The sequence below is a fragment of the Onthophagus taurus genome, chromosome 7 (assembly GCF_036711975.1).
Source record: "Onthophagus taurus isolate NC chromosome 7, IU_Otau_3.0, whole genome shotgun sequence".
Lineage (NCBI taxonomy): Eukaryota > Metazoa > Arthropoda > Insecta > Coleoptera > Scarabaeidae > Onthophagus > Onthophagus taurus.
Window position 1 is genome coordinate 38204276 of NC_091972.1, and position 20455 is coordinate 38224730.

General features: G+C 33.6%; 1 protein-coding gene across 1 annotated transcript in view; it reads left to right on the forward strand.

Moving 5' to 3' along the window:
• Nucleotides 1-20455, forward strand: part of LOC111423049 (motor neuron and pancreas homeobox 1-like) — a 40641-nt gene that overhangs the window by 13852 nt on the left and 6334 nt on the right. The gene's annotated exons all lie outside the window — the stretch shown is intronic.

Here is a 20455-nt window from a genome sequence, read left to right on the forward strand (position 1 = left end):
ACTTAATCTAAGATAAAGTATTTCTCTATCTTTCCACCATTGTAATGGATTTTGTTTTCTGTTCAGATGTGCTTCTTCCAAATAACTTTTAAGCTCGATGCTAGCCATGCTGATTGGATTCATCGGTGCAGCATTTTCACACTGTTCATCAACATGTTTCACGTCTTTCGGGGGAAACAACGACATGTCCTTGCTGATCTAAATTAATTAGATCTATTATCTCCTCCGGAATAAAATCATATATTTTTAAGAAAGTCTCTTGTCTTCTAATTGCCTTTTGCTTTAATCGAGGATCCAAAAGTGTCGATTTCAGAAGGGCTTCATTCTCTTCAATATCTGTTTGTAAAAGTAACTGTTAGATCCGTATCACATCGGTACCAGTTACTTCGGATCTCGCAGAGTAACGAGTACTCGTGTAACGAATAGTTACTTTTTTTACATCACTATGTCGGGTTAAACCCGAATGATTCTAGTTCTAGGTCTTGTGTTAGTTCTAGTGATAGTGCCAGTGTAAAACCAGAACTAATAGTAGACGTAGAACTAGAAACATTCGGATTTAGCCCTACGTCTCTCAAGACGGCTAAACCCGAATGATTCTAGTTCTAGGTCTTGTGTTAGTTCTAGTGATAGTGCTAGTGCAAAACTAGAACTAACACTAGAGCGAGAACTAGAATCATTCGGATTGAGCCACACGTCTCTCAAGACGGCTAAACCCGAATGATTCTAGATCTAGGTCTTGTGCCGTCTTTAGACGCACGGCTAAACCCAAATATTTCTAGTTCTAGGTCTAGTGTTAGTTCTAGTTTTAGTTGTTGAGTACTAGATTGTTGTACATTTTTCGTTGAACTAAAAGTAGGACTAACTAATATTGAATACATCTGTTCGAATTTGTGTGCATTAAAATTATGCATTCAAACGGACTTCTGACAGAGATTTTACTGTAATATATATTCAATCAGAATTGAGTTTGTAATATTATTTCTAATTTAATTGAAACAGAACGCAATATATCCAGTACATTTTGAAGTTTGATTCAGTGACGTAAAAGAGTTTGAATTGACACATGTACAAACTGGCAACAAATTTTTCAACGAACTGCACATCGAAATCTAGTAACAAGCGTTCGCAGTGCAGGTTTCGGCCTCGTAGGGTGATTGATGCATTACCCCAAAAAAAAATCAAATTACCCAATAAAACGATTACAGTATCGGTGCCGAAATTAGCTGCGGATTAAAAGCGGGACGCGACGCGAGAGCTTTAAAACTATGTGACACATTGTAATGCAAATGGAAGGGCAAATACCCGCACTGAATGAAAATTCGCTTTTTAACGTATCCGCGTCGAAAAGCCCCACGGTCGAAAAGCGGGACGAGGCGAAACGGAAAAAAGTGCCGCAAAAAGCGGCCGAAATTAACGCTCGGCTTTTTTGTCGGTCCGAAATCGAACCCCGCGATAACGCGCGGCGTATAAATTAAGCGGGCACAAAATCCCCGTTTAACCGCGAGGGGTTGCCAACCCCCTTTCACCCTACACTAGCTTGGTTCGGGGCTTTTAGATTGCTGCGCCCACCCACCGACCGAAGTGGTACATGAACCGACGAACCGCGATAAATTACTTTAATTGCCGTCATCAACTTTGCTAATGTGCTGCCACCTATTCGAGACTAATTTGGCGATTAACCCCGCTAATAGTTAAAGAGGACGTATATTCTAGGTTAACGTCGGTATCCTTTTTTTTAACCAAAAAAATTACTTTAAAACAATTTTAAATCTATTCTTATCTGTTTTGAAATCACTACGATATTGTTTGTTTATTACCTTTTCTATCAATTTTTTGATCTCTCTTCATCTTGCTCTAGATATGAGTATATTGCATTTGATGTGATTAAGTTGGTGAAAGTGATCGATGGATTCAATTAAAAGTGTTTTTCGGTTAATGACAAATTTATAAAAATTTTCAATCAATCGTAAACATCGTTTACTCCTTTGATTAGCAATATAAATAGAAAATTGATTTAACTTATTATTGGGGTACGGTTATTATATAGAAAAGAAGTCGGTAATACAGTTTACTATTTAACGGATAGATGATTTTGAAATACAGGGTGTCCCGTTAAGCGTACGGAGCGGGTGTATCTCGACAACGGTAAGGCCTAGAGGTTTGAGAAATAAATCCTTATATGCGAAGTGGGCAAGAGAAATAGCTGGAAATTATTTTGAAGTTCGTAATTCGACCGCTAGGAGGCGTAACTGCCATAAAGAAACATAAAATACCCGCTATCTCAGAAAGTTAGACGATGAGCTATAACTTTGACAACATCATTTAGTAGCTTGGATAATACCGCATCGCTTTTGTTTTGCGATATTTCTCATATCCATCCATAAACATCGATACATTTATTTAATCTAGTTTAAATCTAGTAAAAAAAACGCTGCTTAAGTCTGCTGGACATGTTTCTACTGGTATTTAGTGTTTTGTCATATTTTCCCTGGTTATTGGTTTTTCTTGAAAAGTCACGTCGTTTAGTCTACGCAATAGATAAAGGGGTGAAAGCAATGTGGGTTTTGCTCGAACCAAGAATGCATATTATGCAAGTTTACAGCAGCTTGTGGACAGATGCTTCATGCATCCATAGCATTTGTGATAAAAGGGATTTGATAAAAGGCATTTGGGATTTGCCCAAATCATATTTAAAAGTCAATGATAATAGTTCAGTCCGTTATCATAATCGGTATCTGTTAAGGCCTGATGTAAGACAACGTGGTGGAGATATTATTCTCTTGAGGAATCTTGTGGACAATTGTTTTCGGAGTTCCCAGATTATGTGGGATCCAATTGCGCACCAATGTGATTTACGAATTGCCAGTTTTCCGTAATCGCTAAGTCAATATTAAAAACACTTCTAGAGAAAAATGTCTTTCTTTGTCGTAATTGCATTGCACATTTTTGCCATGCAGTTGCATCGTATTCGAAACATTGAAAATAAATCATCATACGCTTCTGCGTTGGTAAATGACATGTTTACAGTTACCATGATTATGTGATTTGTTTTTCTCGATGAGGTAACTTGATCCGATTGATGGCACTCGAGTTTTTAACATTTTCTTCTATAATTTGAGAACGGGTGGCGATATCGAGGTGCGGTTTTCACTAACATTTAGGAAATTTGAAGGTGACTAAGAGTCTGTGAAGTAAATAGTATCGTTCCATTTAACTTTTCTTCAAAAATCACAAAAATATGTAATCGCTGCAGATAACGCCCTCTAGCTTCTTTGCTTTGAAGCAAACGGTCTTACTCAAAATATCTTTAAAAAGAGCATAAAATCCTCTTCCAAACAACACCGCAAATATTCAAATCGGTTGAATGGTCCAGGAGATATTAAAATGTATATGAAAGAAAAATAAATCATTTTCAAGTCTTGCTAAATGTCAATATAATAACTGTTCCTAGATTTATTTCCTAAAAACTAAAAATGAACAGCCAGTAAGAACAATGTGCTACAATATTTCGTATCTTGAGCAAAATTAGCATAACCATAAATGTGCTAAAAAATTGACATTTTCTAATTATTCTTCAACTTTTCTCTTAACATTAATAGTCTTTACAGTTGATACAAGAAATCTGCTTCATTAATCTCTTCCTCAGTCACACTTAAAAAGTTTATGGTGACACTAGAAGAGGTGATGTACTACTCTTATTTGCACACTTATCCAATGGTCGAATGAGACTTATTAATTAATAAAGTTATTTGCATTTGAACTGATTTTTTAAATCGTCAAAATTCATTCCGACTCTTCATTATAAAAAATTTAAACCATAAAAAACTTCTTACTTGCTTAGTATCAATTTGTTCTGAACCGGTTTCGAGCTTAGCTCATCATCAGCCGAATGTACGTAAAAAATTACATTATGAACATAATATTCGAAAAAATAAACATAATGAAAAACATAATAAAAATATTACATATAAAACTTACTGTCAAAAAGTTAAAAAGAAACCCACGACGTCATTAAAACAAAATTTATGAAAAGATTCGATAAAATAGTAAGAATTGGAATCGATGTGATTTCGATAGAAGAAACTGTGGCGAATCGCAGGGTGTATAGACTTTGATAATCTTGTATAGACTGGGCAGACGAGATGTTACAACTTAGATGGTAGACGTCAAGACATAATTCAAGGAAGGCGATATTTTCAGAAGTAGTGTGATGGAGGCCAATGATCTTGGATGATATGCAGCTATAGTAAACGTGGTTCTCCAGATAATTTCATTGAGAAGAAAGTTTATCTCAAATTATACTCTAAAGTTCTAAAGTGATGGTTACCTAGCCCAAAACAGAGACACTATGTTGTCCAATGCAGTGTAATCAAACAATGTTTATATTATAAAAAGTTTAAATCACAATTTTCAAACTTTGAGGAAAAATATTTACAATTTATTGTAGTTACACTTTGGAATATCGCAGAATGGCCAATGTAAAAAAGGTTAAGTAATATCCTGGCGTTGAGTAGGTACTTATATTCGATGTGACATAATCGCTATGTAATAGTTCATAATCAAACATGTAGAGTTGAAGAAAGTGTTAAGAAATTATTAATGACATGTTTAACCTTCATTAAATTTCCTTTAAAATATTTTTTATAATTCGCGACGGTAATGAAAGCTATAACAGTACTCAAACGGGTGCTGTAATGAGACTCCTTACAGCATCCGATGCTGTAATGAGATTTTAGTAACATTTTATGGAACCAGTTCATGTTGGTAACATTGGGTCATTAATTTTTCTAGTTGTCAATGTGACAATGTTTGTCTATGGATGTTTAAATACGTTCTTAGCATCGAATACAAGGTCCACAATGATGAGGACATTGAACTCTGAGCAATTTCTCTTATTTTGGGAGGTGTACATGAAACATGTTTGTCAGGTGAATACATTTTGTGTTTTGACTGGTTTTGACAGTTTCTAATTGTCAATTCAAATTTCTATTTTCAAGTGTTAGGGTGTTACCAACTGCTACATACCTATTTTCCTACTTTGTCAAAATTTATTTTATTCTTGAGATTCAATTTTTAAAACTTTTTATTTTACACAAATAATATTTAAAAATTACCCTCAGTTTATTTTTCCACTAGATTGAAAAATAAACTCCAGCCTGTCAATAAAATTTCATCATTTTAATGTCGATTTTAAAACGTAATAATGATCAAATAAGTCATCATGATATAACGTGGACCATAAAGTGAACGTCTGGTGGGGCACCTCGCCACGTTGGGGCGTTACCGAACAATAAACGCGATCACCCCGGGGGTTGTTGGGTGCAGAGGGTGACAAGTCGAAAACAAACATCGGTGTTAAGAGAAAACGCGACAGATGGTCACCTGTACTCTAAGTACCCTATGCCCTTTAGTATCTAACTAGATAAACGGGTTCGGATCTAAATAGAATCTAAGCTAAACAAACCATTGAATTATAATGGGGGCTGGTCATAAAATTAAACGGCCTGCTGGAGACTTTCGTCATTTCAACCCCCTACGGCAATTATGCTATTTGTTAGTATCACCCCCGATTATTTATATTATATAAACTAAATTATTGTGTAAGAAATGTAAGTCGGAAAGAAAGAGACGTGATTGAAGTGATGATAGGTTATCATAAAACGATCTCCGCGTTTCAACAATTAATCATTTTGTGTAATTATTAAAAAACACACTTGGAAAAAGTGCCACTTGAAATTCCGATTAATCACCTGCGGATTAGTGTTTAACATAGTTTACAGTCCGATAAAAGTAATCAATCTGTCAATTATGATTACACCTCCGTTTGATACCGATCATTTACGGTTAATTTTGAATCAAAACAAGATATAGATTATCACAATTTTTTTTAAATTGTAATCTCACTTTTAACTTAATCGAATTTTATTGTAAAAATGAGAAATCCATCTTCTTCGAAGGAGAAGTGGAAGTGAGTGGGATTTCCAAGGGTGGCGGGATGACGAAGTCGACGTGGGGGGAGCGTTTTCATTGTTAGCGAGTAATTTAATTACGCTTCATCAAGAGTGCGCTGTTTTCGGCACACGGCCGCTTAGATGAGCGCGGCAATTTGCATTTGATTATCACATATAATGCGCATTAAACGGTGGGCGCACCAGGAGTGCCAACTTTACCGTGAAATCGGACCTCGCAGGCGAAATTTGAATTTGTGATTTGATGGCCTGTTACGCTACACCATCATTCGTTTGTACTGCAAACACCGAGTACTCTTCTAAAACGCACTCAACGGAATCACCATAAAAAACTTGATCGTATAATAATATTAATTAAAGACCTATGTGTAGTTAGCCATGTGATGTCCAAAATTCAATGTCAAAATTTAATCATTTCTGAAATTCAACACCAAGATTTCCCATCAATGTCCCATCCCTAAATATTATCGCAGATCTCTCTCAACATTGTCATTAATTATTTCCAATATCAAACCTAACATACAAATACCAAACCTAACAGAAAGGTCATTCCCAAATTTCGTTTCTGTAACTCATCGTCATTATCACTCCATAATGTTATCCACAAGAATGAACCTTCGACAATGTTGAGAATATCTAGGGGCAATGTTAAAGATGTCCCCAGATAATGTTAATATTACCAGACATCTCTCAACTTCGTTTTCTAACTGCATCGATATCTTCCCTAATATCTTTCAAGATTAATCTTCATTAATTTAATTTTTTTTCGTTATCATCTCTGACATCGTTAAATATATTTCTGACATTATTTTAGGACTCTCTCAACATCCTTCCTGATCTTCCACAAGATTGTCTCTACTCATTCTCAAGATTAATACCATCTCTTATCAGTTAACTAGAATCTCCCTCAATATAGTTCTAAAGTCTTCCAAATTCCTTTTTCAACATTTTTGGATAAAGCAGATCCCAATTAATTTGTGTATAAAATAAAGGCGATATGAACGATGAAAAGTATGTATTTTCGTTTTGACTACAGGTGGGAAATATTTTGTATTGGCTTCTTCTCACACAATGTCAAAAGCAATCTAAATCTCCATTAACGTTTTTCCATTTATTTTAATTTAATAATTATCAACGAAATTTCTCAAGGTCATTTGTCACCAATTCTTTTTTTGGTGATTGGCTAACGCATTTGGCGCATGTCAAGAATAATATCTATTAAGTCAGTATTAGGAGAGTCGCAAAAAAAATGCAAGGTTCGCATTGTCTTTGAGAGTAAAATATGTCGTTTATATACTCTTTCTGTGAGGTGGTAACCCAATTCCTATTGTTCCATTTCTGGATTAACTGTTCCGTAACATCGTTAATATTTTATTCGTAGAAATAACATCTAGACCAGAAGTTCTGCTACAAGCAAATGAAACCCGTAGACTTTGGGTGAAACCCCAAGAAGTCAAACACTCATTTGCAGTACCTTTTCTGACCAAACATTGGCTTTATAATTACCATCATAACTACTATATCCTGATCTTTCCGCAGCACTTCGGGGTAAATTGGAAAGACTGCAGAACAATTGTATACGGTACATTTTTGATTTAGGAAGGTTTCAGCACATTACTCCAGATCGTAACAACCTGCAGTTGATGACTTGCCGGAGTCGTAGATCATTTCGTATGCTTATTATGTTGTACAAAATTGTCCATACCCGCACTCCTGCTTATTTGTCTGATTTCTTTTACTTTTTAGCATCACATGACTTGCCCACTCGATCAATGTCCGAATCTACGCTAATGTTTCCAGTCCATAGTACTGAAATCTACCATAGATCTTTTACAGTGCAGTCGATTGCGTTGTGAACAATTTGCTTGCCATTGTTCGCAATGCAGCTAGCTTAATAAGTTCTAAAAATGCCTAGTCCGCCTTTCATCTATCTTTTGCTGCACTTTCTTGTGTCTATTTCCTTTCTTGTAGTAACTGAGTGTCGATCCGTAACATAATTCAAGTATGGTCATTCGCTCAGTTTTATTAGCACATCATTTAGTATTACTTTTTCGGTAGCCATAATTATTTAGTTAAAATTACATATACACTGTTACCAGTTGAGTCTCTTGGAAGATATCGCTTATTGCGATAAATTTATCCGTTTGTCTTGATGTTTATATGTGTTTGAATGTATATATTTGTGTAAATATTTGTTTTTGAGGCAATAAACATTATTATTATTATTATTACTATAATTGTATACTTCATATATATACCTTGATCATCTCTCTTCAATGTATGCTTTAGTCACTGTATATATTGTATTTTCTGCCATCTAAAGCACATCATCTCGTATGTCCACTCTAATTAATAGTTAATCTTAAAAGTTATATGTCAAAATCCAAACATTGAGTACACATTTTGTTAAATGTTTTGACACCTTTCATATACAAATTATAACTTTGGGCAAAGGATACTGAGTTAGACCAATTATGTAAAACATCAATAACGTTTAACCCTAGAGCAGAAAATAGCTTTCATAAATACAGAACAGCTTTCACAACCGCTTCACGTAAATTAACATTATATTAAACATAATGATGAGTGTGTTTGGGATTCATGTTGCAAGTTTTAAATTTAAAAAATTTAAGCCATTAAAAACTTCTTACTTTCTTAGTATCAATTTATTCGGAATTGGTTTCGGAAAGTAACTAGTCATAATGTAAACGATGTACTCGATTATCAAGATCTATACACCCTGTGATTCGTCATAGTTTCTTCTATCGAAATCACATCGATTCCAATTCTTACCCGATATTTGAATAAAAATGAAATTAATAAGAAAGCTGATAAGATAGGTCAACTTATTTGGATCCAAGATACGAGATGAATTTTTTTGATACTGATTTACCTCACGAAGCAACTCTAAAAAGAGGATACTTTAATTAATAATTGGCGATATTTCCACAAGGATCCTTAAAAAAATTAATTTTATAACAAAATTTAAAAGTTATCGATGAAAATTGCAACATCGAAAATTTTATCAAAAAATAAAATATAGTTTTCTCAAAAACTAAAAGTTATATTTCAAAAGTTGTTGGTTTATTGGAAAGAGGACACTTTTATTAACACTTTGGGAAATTTTCATACTCATATTCCAAAAAATGGATTTTATACGAATTTTTAAAACGTAATCGACGAAAATTGCAAAATTCGAAAGAATTATCGATTATTTCAAAAATTTATTTATCAAGAACTAAAAGTGATTTTTCAAAACGGCTTGTTGCATTAAAAAGAGCATACTTTAATTAATAATTGGTGATATTTCCACAAACATCCCTCAAGGAATGAATTTTATAGCGAATTTTGAAAATTATCGATGAAAATTGCAACATGGAAAATTTTATCAAAACTTCACATATTGTTTTCTCAAAAACTAAAAGCAAATTTTCAAAACGGGTTTGTTCATTGGAAAGAGGACACTTTTATTAACACTTTGGGAAATTTTCATACTCATATTCCAAGAAATGAATTTTATACGAATTTTTAAAACTTAATCAGCTAAAATGGCAAAATTCGAAAAAATTTTCGGCCATTTCAAAAATTTATTCTTCAAAAACTAAAAGTGATTTTTCAAAACGGCTTGTTGAATTAAAAAGAGGATACTTTAATTAATAATTGGTGATATTTCCACAGGGATCCTTCAAGAAATTAATATTATAGCGAATTTTGAAAGTTATCGATGAAAATTGCAACATCGAAAATTTTATCAAAACTTCACATGTAGTTTTCTCAAAAACTAAAAGCAATTTTTCAAAACGGGTTGTTTCATTGGAAAGAAGACACTCTTATTAACACTTTGAGAAATTTTCATACTCACATTCCAGGTAATGGATTTTATACGAATGTTTAAAACTTAATCGGCGAAAATTGCAAAATTCGAAAAAATTGTCGATTATTTCAAAAATTTATTTCTCAAGCACTAATAGTGATTTTTCAAAACGGCTTTTTGTATTAAAAAGAGGATACTTTCATTCATAATTGGTAATATTTCCACAAGGATCCTTCAAGAAATTAATATTATAGCGAATTTTGAAAGTTATCGATGAAAATTGCAACATCGAAAATTTTATCAAAACTTCACATGTAGTTTTCTCAAAAACTAAAAGCAATTTTTCAAAACGGGTTGTTTCATTGGAAAGAAGACACTCTTATTAACACTTTGGGAAATTTTCATACTCACATTCCAGGTAATGGATTTTATACGAATGTTTAAAACTTAATCGGCGAAAATTGCAAAATTCGAAAAAATTGTCGATTATTTCAAAAATTTATTTCTCAAGCACTAATAGTGATTTTTCAAAACGGCTTTTTGTATTAAAAAGAGGATACTTTCATTCATAATTGGTAATATTTCCACAAGGATCCTTCAAGAAATTAATTTTATAGTGAATTTTGAAACTTATCAATGAAAATTGCAACATTGAAAATTTTATCAAAACTTCAAATATTGTTTTCTCAAAAACTAAAAGCTATTTTTCAAAACGGGTTGGTTCAGTGGAAAGAGGACACTTTTATTAACACTTTGGGAAATTGTCATACTCATATTCCAAGAACTGGATTTTATACGAATTTTTAAAACTTAATCGGCGAAAATTGCAAAATTCGAAAAAATTGTCGATCATGTCAAAAATATATTTCTCAAAAACTAAAAGTAATTTTTCAAAACGGCTTCTTGCATTAAAAAGAGGATACTTTAATTAATAATTGGTGATATTTCCACAAGAATCCATCAAGAATTTAATTTTATAGCGAATTTTGAAAATTATCGATGAAAATTGCCACATCGAACATTTTATCAAAACTTTAAATATTGTTTTCTCAAAAACTAAAAGTTATTTTTCCAAATGTGGTGGTTCATTGTAAAGAGGACACTTTTATTAACACTTTGGGAAATTGTCATACTCATATTCCAAGAAATGGATTTTATACGAATTTTTAAAACGTAATCGGCGAAAATTGCAAAATTCGAAAGAATTATCGATTATTTCAAAAATTTATTTCTCAAGAACTTAAAGTGATTTTTCAAAACGGTTTTTCGCATTAAAAGGAGGATACTTTAATGAATAATCGAAAGTGATAACAGTGAGAGTTCTGTTAGTAATAAATGTGATGATGAATTATAAGCGAAGAGAAGAAGACTAGACGAAACTGCAACAAGAGATTTGGGATTGTTACAATGAGGTTGCTAATGACAAACCTGATATAAATAAAGTTGTATTCAATGAAAAAAGTCCTATTGGGGTTGAACTTGATTATTATCTGTAGTGTCCAACACCTAAAAGAAATACTAATTCCTGTGAATGGTGGAGTACTAAGTAATAAGTTTTTAATATCCCATTTTTTAAAAATTGCTGAATAGTTGCCGGATATCCGTTTCACCACTAGTATATACATACAATACACATCTAGTTTTCAAAGAACTGTTCTCGATATTTATGCATCTGAGAGCAAAACTGTAAAAGAACAATATTGTTAAGAATGAAATTTGTTAAAACTTTTATACTAAAACTTTTTTTCTAAAATGTTAAGAATCCCAAGCTCAACCAACAGCAATATGTAAAAACAAAAATATATTGAAGGCGAAATATTGAGGGTTAACTTCGTATAGATTAATAAAAGGTAGTTCTAAAGATATTTAGACATATTTATAAAGGGTGTATTTTATAGGTCCATAAATTGGATAAATGACGTATTTATATCTTAATTAAGGGGTTGTTAAATTTTTATTGCGCCCATATCGATTCCTAAAAGTTGATAATATTTTTACTGAAACCATAATGAAATAATGTTTGATAACCGCATTCAAAATTCGACGCAACAGCCCCCTAATGGGACGGTTAAAATTCGTTCGGGCAGGTACGTTTAATTAAATTTTACACGATGGACGCTTGTATGCAACTTTTACCCTGGTTCTTTTCAACCGAAAAACATTTTCATTTATTATTATGTATAATATAAATTGTGTGTCATTTCGCGACAAATTATCCGAAAAATCCAATCGTTATGGTACGACATTTTTACAAGCGATTAAGAGAAGCCAGTGGCGCCGAAAAAACGACGGGGAGGAGGACATTTATTGTTATTGGTTTTGGTAGTACGTGTTCCGGAATAGGCTAAATGGATTATGTTCCTTTTTGTATAATCCGACCGTGTTTAAGCTCCCCTAAACTGTTTTTATTTATTTCCCCGATGGTAAATCTAACGTGATGACGACAATCAAGGAAAAGAATTAAAATCAAATTGATATAATTAAAAGTTTGACGTGATTAGATGAAAAGTTGGCTGATAAACAATCGGGTCGTAAAGCAAATAAAAACTCATCAAGGGGCCTCCTCCCTCCAGGTCGCAGAGAAGGGGGAAGAAGGGGATATTAGACGATAAGCCCCACGAACCGTGCTGAAATTCCGCTGTAAATCACGCCAAAGCAATCATCGGAATGTTTTAAAGCCCTCCGGCGATTCCGGCGATTGCTTTCTGATATATGGAGGTTATGTGCCCGCTCGATGCTTACAAATGATCGGCATTAGAGCGGCGCTCGCGTCGACCCGGGCCGCCCCCGATCTACTTCGGAATGGGGGTCCGGGCCGCGGGTCGAAGCGAAATTAATTTTTAAGAGGTGAATTGCCCCCGCCGCTTTTCTCCGTTCGAACGAACGTGTCCCAATCTCCGGACTATTCAGGTGATTTTACAATGGCCGACCGACGTCGTTTGCCGATTGGACGACTTTACCGACAATTGAAAAAGGTCCCAGAAGTCTTTCGATTTATGGGATCGTAACCGTATATTTGTCAAAAGACTTAAAGACAAAAAAATTATTTATTTCTTCAACATTTTATACTTTTCAAAGGTTTCATATCGATGTTTTCATTTTTTCCCCAAAAACCTTAACACTTTGAACTAACTTATATATGTCGCAGGCAAATGGTTGTTTCAGGTAAATAGCTTTTCCCTAGTCAGATGCTATCTGCCTAGGCAAATAGTTTTATTCCATTCATTTCAGTCTAAATTCTACTTTCCTAGGCAAATAGCATATGCCTAAAATATTTTCAGACAAATAACTCTCTAAACTAACCCAACCCCAGGAATGCTTTATTTCTTCAAGAAAGGCTTTCTGGGCAAGGGATGTCAAAATTCAAATTCATTTTATTGTGTTTTAAGATATCTTCCTTTACACTCGTCATGGATTACTTAGTATTAACAAAAAATACATATATTAAATAATTAATATAAATATATATTAAAAATGGCTTAAAATTAGTCCGAATATCATGCTTGCCTCTCGTGTCATAATGATGAAAATTAGAAGAGATATCATAGGAGTGTTTATTCTTATTGGCATATAAAATTGCTTCCAATATAAATTCTGATGGAATAGTTAAAATGTTTAGCCTCTTGAAGAGAGGTTTGCAGTTCTCCGTAAAACCGACCCCACCAAGCACACGGATAGCTCTACGCTAGAGCTTGAAAATATGACTACTAGCTGGAGTATTTCCCCATGCCAATATACAATATGACAAAAGCGAGTGGACTAAAGCATAGTATGCCATTCTTGCAGTTTCAGGAGGAACCGTATCAACTACACGTTTCAGTGCGTAAATGTTTCGGCTCACCCTGGCCCCCACAGCTTGAGCATGTTCGTCAAAACTTAATTGTGGAGCAGTTACAATTACGCCTAAAAACTTAGTGCCGCTGGGATTCTGAGGGGGAAGATCTCTAATGCCAAGTGACATATGTACCTTTTTAGAGTTATTAAGAGAAAGTTCATTTGCCACAGTCTAATCATGAACTGTACTCATCACATTATCCGATATACGGTGTAAATCATCAATGCATGGACTACGAATCAACAGGGTAGCATCATCAGCATAAAGAAAGCACTTAACATTGTTCCCAACATAATAGGGTAGGTCATTAATAAATAATAGAAACAGCAGAGGCCCAAAAATTGACCCCTGTGGAACCCCTCTACGTACCGGAATGCGATTTGAGACTTTAGAATCACAGTTTACGCATTGATTCCTTCCCTCCAGGTATATGACATAATGAAATTTAAACTATTACTGTCAAAGTTATAAACTGTTTTAAGTTTTTCTAAAAGAATTCTATGCGATACGCAGTCAAATGCTCGCGATAGATCAATAAATATAGCAACACAATATTCACCGTTTTCAAAAGCCTTAGTACCCAAGCCTTATCGAAAACCAAACTGGTTTTTGAACAACATATTATTACCTTCAACGTAATCATATATACGGTTAAAGACTGCACGTTCAAAAATTTTAGAAAAAGCAGGTAAGATACTAATTGGCCTATAATTGCCAGCATCTTGCACACTGCCTCCCTTAAAAATAGGAATTACAAACGCATTTTTCAATAAATTTGGAAATTTACTGTTTCTGAAGGTTAAGTTGATTAGCTTTGTTAATGGAAAAATCAAAACACTAATATTTGTCTTTAAACATCGCATTGAAACGCCATAGATATCTTTGGTACTACTATTTTTCGAGGATTGCAACAATTGACGCACCTCAGTTTGAGAAACCTCATCCAGCCCGAAACATTTTCTCGTGAATAGAGGCATATTGCACATGTTTAAAGCTGAAGATGATACAGTTGGAAGAGACTTAACTAACTTTTCCGGTAAATCAACCAAGTACCTATTTAATGTGTCAGGATCAAAAGTAGCTGAAGATTTCTTTCGATGGCCTATATTTCCATTTATTACATTCCAGCTAGCCTTCATCCTATTGGTTGATTGTTTTATATACTGTGAAGCTGCCTGTGTTTTGGCAGTCCCTAAAGCTGTCCTGTATTGAGAGCGAATTTGATTTTTCAGGGTTAGCAAATTACCTGTCTTATATTTTTTATATAAATTGCAAACAAATTGAAAGTTTTGTCTCATTTTTCTTAAAGAGTCATTAAACCACATAATACCATTATCTCTATTTCTCGATTGGCATTGGCGTTCAGGATAACTCATAGTAAAGCACTCCATAAATTTAAGATGAAAAAGGTCGAACTTGGCATTCATTTCTAAATAATCGTCATTCAAAAAATCAAGTCAAATTTGAAAAAACTTATAGTTCCAGCCTGAGTTATTGGCCGAAACACATGCACAGCATAGTCGACGCGATCAACACACTCAATTGGCAGTATAATACTCTGTGCATGATGATCCGACAGATCACAATTGACAACCTTGGCGTGGCATGTAGTCACAGAAAAGTTAACAAATATGTTGTCCAAACAACTGTTTAATCTAGTGGCAGTATTTATTGTTTTAACATAACCATAACTGCCAAAAAGTTCACATACCGCTTGAGAATCCCTATTCATTGTACAGAATTTAACATTAAAGTCTCCAGCAATTATCACCCGCTTATATTTCGATAATCTCTCAAGTGCTTCCAATACTATTAAGTTAAACATATTAAAATCTCCTGATGGAGACCTATAAATACATAGAACAACAATATTAAGAGCCTTACACGATAAACCAGCCATCTCACAATGCATCTCCAATGCCAGTGCTAGCCTTCGAAATTTCAGGTAAAAGCTATCTACCTGAAATAAACATTTGCCTGTGACATATACACACCATTCCCCAATCTGTGGTTTCCATTGAGTGCATCACCATTTAAAATGATGAGAAATCTGAGTTTATTCCAATCTATTGCTACATCAGCCACATAAACATGCTAGATGAATGTAAATCACTTCAGTTAAAATTTAGTATCGTTACTCGATAGTATTGATAAGCTTTTTGATAACTGGATAGTCTTTTCTGTATACTTGGAGCTGTTACAAATGTCAATGAATTAGTTCCAAGAACCTGGACTTGAACAACTGTGGATGACACAAATTTACACCTTTCAAGTTGAAAGTCGCGTTTGAAGAATGTTTCTGTAAAATTTATTTCATAGCAGATAATAATAATAATCTTTATTATGCTAATAACCCGAAGGCATACATTCGTCAATATAAAATTTACAAGCAAAGCGAAAAATATAATAAAATATAATATATAAAATATAACACGTAACATTTACATAAAAACAAATGACTGTGTCATAATAATCCGTGTCAGAACAGTAGTGGCAGGGAAAAAGAAGTTAATCTGTTCTTATACTAAACACATTCAAAGGCCTGTAAATCATTCGACAATTCTTCCATAGAGTAATATGCTCTATGCAATAAAACATCCTTAATTCTAGTTACAAAAACTTTAAATGTTAAATTGCTATAACAACCAGGCAGATTATTAAAAAATGTTACTCCATAATATATTACATATTATAGGTGTTCCTAGGATCTGGTCAGTCTCAATGCATCATATCGGATGTCACCCCCCCTCCAAGTAATGTAATTTTGAAAATTACCATTTTTTTTTAATTGACAATTGTAGTTGTAGATTTCAAACATTCAAAGATATATAATGAAGACAGTGTCAAAATTTTTAAATTGATAAAAGAAGAGCGGCAGTCTCCAGTATAGTTTAATTTGGCGATATTTCTAATGGCTCTTCTTTGTATACTAAATATTCTTTTATTAAGTCCGTAACTAAGATGACTCTGAAAAAGCGCAAAATAAGCGGTGCGCAATACCTCCGTAGAAGAAAATTCAGAAGGACGTCTTAACAAAAAGGCTGTGGAGCTTAAACGAGAAGCTTCGCCATGAAAACTCCAGGTAAATCCGGGGTCAATATGGCGTGCATATTGACCCCGGATTTACCTGGAGAAATCGCAGAAATCTGCAACTATCATCAGAATCCAAACTTTTATCTCTGTGCTTCAGTGAAAGGGTCATTGATACTGTTTTATCATTATTCAACGTTAGCTGATTACTTGTAATAAGATTATAATTAAGACAAAACTGAACATTTCAAAGATTCAGATAGACTTGACTATAACTGTCTAAGTCTCGCAAGAGATAGCCTGTGTAAGCCAAAAATAACTTTCTTAACTTGACTTTTTAACTTCTTTATACTGTCTTTTGTATAGATATTATAACTGTAATGGACTGTATGAAAAACAACAGCTAGTATCTTCTTTTTTTATCGATTAAGATAAAATATATTTACAATACACCTAAAACATTTGTATTGTACGAACTAAATAAACTTACTACTGTCACCTAATTTTTTTATCTAATTTAATATAACTTTCTGCATAACTCAACAGCTTTTTATCACAAATAACTACACTTTTTCGAGTTTGTATTATTTTATTAAGGAGATCAACGCTCTTTGACTTATTCATTTTTACGTTTAAGATGGTCAACAAAGAGATGTTCTGCTAGTCTTCTGCAGTATTCCAAAATTATATACAGACTGTCTAATCTTCTGCAAGCTAAGGCTACTAAGTAGATAGCAATCCATTAGCAATATCTAGTCTTCTGCAACAATTACCAAGTCTTCTGCAATCATTATGTTGTCTTTTGTATCTCCTATTTAGGCTTCTATAATACTTAGTAATTCATTAGCAACATTTAGTCTTCTGCAAGCAATGTCTAGTCTTCTGCAGCCACTGTAAGTCTTTCGCAAGCATGTAGTCTGAACATTTCAAAAATTCAGATAGACTTGACTATAACTCTCTAAGGCCCACTTTTACCACCTCTTGATAAATTTATCCGATAGATAAATCCAGCTCTTAGCCAATGAGAGCGCTTAAATCCGCTGTAACCATGGCAACTATCTTCTAGATAGTTTATCAGGAGGATGGTAAAAGTGGGCCTAAGGCTCGTTACTACCATCTTCTGGTTAAGCTATCTACGGGATTATTACCACGGTTACGGCTATTTTATGCGCTCTGATTGGCTAGTAGATGGGTTTATCTATAAGATAAATTTATCTAAAAGATGGAAGTAATGGACCTAAGTCTCGCAAGAGATACAGCTGGTACAATATTTGTTGAGCCAAATTTCTCAGAAAACCACTACGTCAGATTCCTGGAATCTATAACATCGGACACCCCGAAAGTCATTGGCGGCGGCATAGCAAGTGGGTGTTTGTACTTGCAATGATCGTTTATATATCGTGAATGGTTAAAAGGTACGCCACTGCTTGTAAATATCAAGCCGTGATTAATCGTTGCTTTCTGAGAATAGAACGTCATTGATTTTTTCTTTTCTGGGAATTTTGGCTCAACAAATATCGTACCGACTGTAGCTTGTGTAAACTGAAAAAACTTTCCTACAAACTTGAACTTCTTTATACTGTTTTTTGTACAGATATTATAACTGTAATGGGCTGTATTAAAAACAACAGCTAGTATCTTCTTCTCCTAATTCTTTTATCTAATTTAATACAACTTTCTGCATAACTCAACAGCTTTTTATCACAAATAACTAGACTTTTTCGAGTTTGCATTACTGTTTATTAAGGAGATCAACGCTCTTTGGCTCATTCATTTTTACGTTTAAGGTGGTCAACAAAGAGATCTGCTGGTCTTTTGCAGTATTCCAAAATTATATACAAAGACTATACAAAAGACAGTATTTAGCCTTACGCAAGCAGTATCCAGTCTTCTACAACAATTACCAAGTCTTCTACAATCATTATGTTGTCTTTTGTATTTAGGCTTCTATAATACTTAATAATCTTTAGCAATATTTAGTCTTCTGCAAGCAATATCTAGTCTTCTATAAACACTATTTAGAGTTCTATAGTAGTCAGTAAAGTAATACATTAGCAGTATTTAGTCTTCTACAATCAATATCTAGTCTTTTACAAACAGTATGTAGTCTTCTATAAGCTCTATTTAGTTCTTTACAGAGTCTAGTAATCCATTAGCAGTATTTAGTCTTTACGAGTACATTTAACTGTTCTATAAGCATAATCTAATTTTCTGCAATCTCTATTTACTATCCTTGCAAAAAATCAAGGCCCCAAGGTACGAAAAAACCGGAAATAAGCTTTGCGGGGAGAGGAGGGTTCCGTCCAATCGAAAAAGATGGTGCTGGTGTGTATTCCAGAGATAGGACGTCGCGCCTTGAATGCACGTCGGATGGTTTTTGAGAAAAAAATCGCAAACTGGACAAAGTTGCCGTAAAAAATCTGGTACTTTTTTTATTTAACTCGGGATAAAAAGACAACCACGGATCTGAACATTTTCAAATTAACATACGTTATGTCAAATTAACAATTCTTTTATCGAGCGGTTGCGAAGATATCGATCTCTAAAGTGGGGGGCCTTGACTTTTGGCACCGATAGTAGTCTTCTGCCAGCAGTGTGTAGTCTTTTGCAAGCACTATTTAGGTTTCTACAGTATCTAATAATCTATTAGCAGTATTTAGTGTTTTGCAATCACTATATAAGTATTTACAATTAATATCCAGTCTTCTACCGGCAATAAATAGTCTTCTGCATGCAGTAAATCGTTTTATGCAAACGCTATCTAGTCTTCCGCAGATTTGGTATTTTATTAGCAGTACTTGGTTTTCTGTTGCAGTATTTAATAATCTGCAAGTAGAATTCAGTTTTCTGGAAGCAGTATCTAGTCCTCTATTAGCACTTTCTTGCGATTCATTAACAGTATCCAATCTCCAGCTAGCAATATATAACTTTCTGCATAAGAAAAGTAAGAAGCTTTTGTTGCTTTCTGTTCACTTTTCTTTTTCCGGTTATGTCCGAAATTTTGTAAAGAGCTAAATGAGGATGATTTTAAGATTAACGATGCAATAAAAAATATATCAAAGGCAGTGTTGTTAAAATAGAGTAGGAGCAAATTTGAAACAATAAAAGCTTCGAAACACTCTTGGTAAACATAATTTTAGAAACAAAACTGATGGAAATATAGGAATAGAAGATGAGGATACAGTACCAAAGGTTTTTCAAATACCATTTAGGTCATTATAAATTTCCAATACATAACTCAGAAATTATAATTTATACATTACAAATTTCAATTTGCAACCGAGACAACAATTGATTTCAAATCAATCTCATTGAATTGAATTAATTGAAATCAACATATTTTATTCGAGTATGTTATAAAGTTCAATGTCATAATTTTCTTCTCGGATTATCAACGTGTAATTCTCGAATGACAGCTAGTCGACATGTGGCCGATGAGCAATAACATAACTCTGGGTTATTGGAGAGATTTTCATATATCAAACCCTATTATTAAATTAATTCACGTCTAAATGATGTGTGTATATCACATATTACGTATTATCTAGGCCGTGGCATATGTATCTACGTCAATACAGATATTTCATTTATATTGATGCAACGATGTCTGCTTTAAAGGTGTTTGCGGAATATCAATGTTGTACAGTTCTAGATATAAATCATAAATTAATAATATACTCGTTTATTTATTCATTTGTTATTGTTTATTATTATTAATTATTTTCATTAAAAAGATAATGAAATTGGATTGGAATCAAATCAATCAAATGTAAATGAAATAATGTATTAAAATTATGAAAATACCTA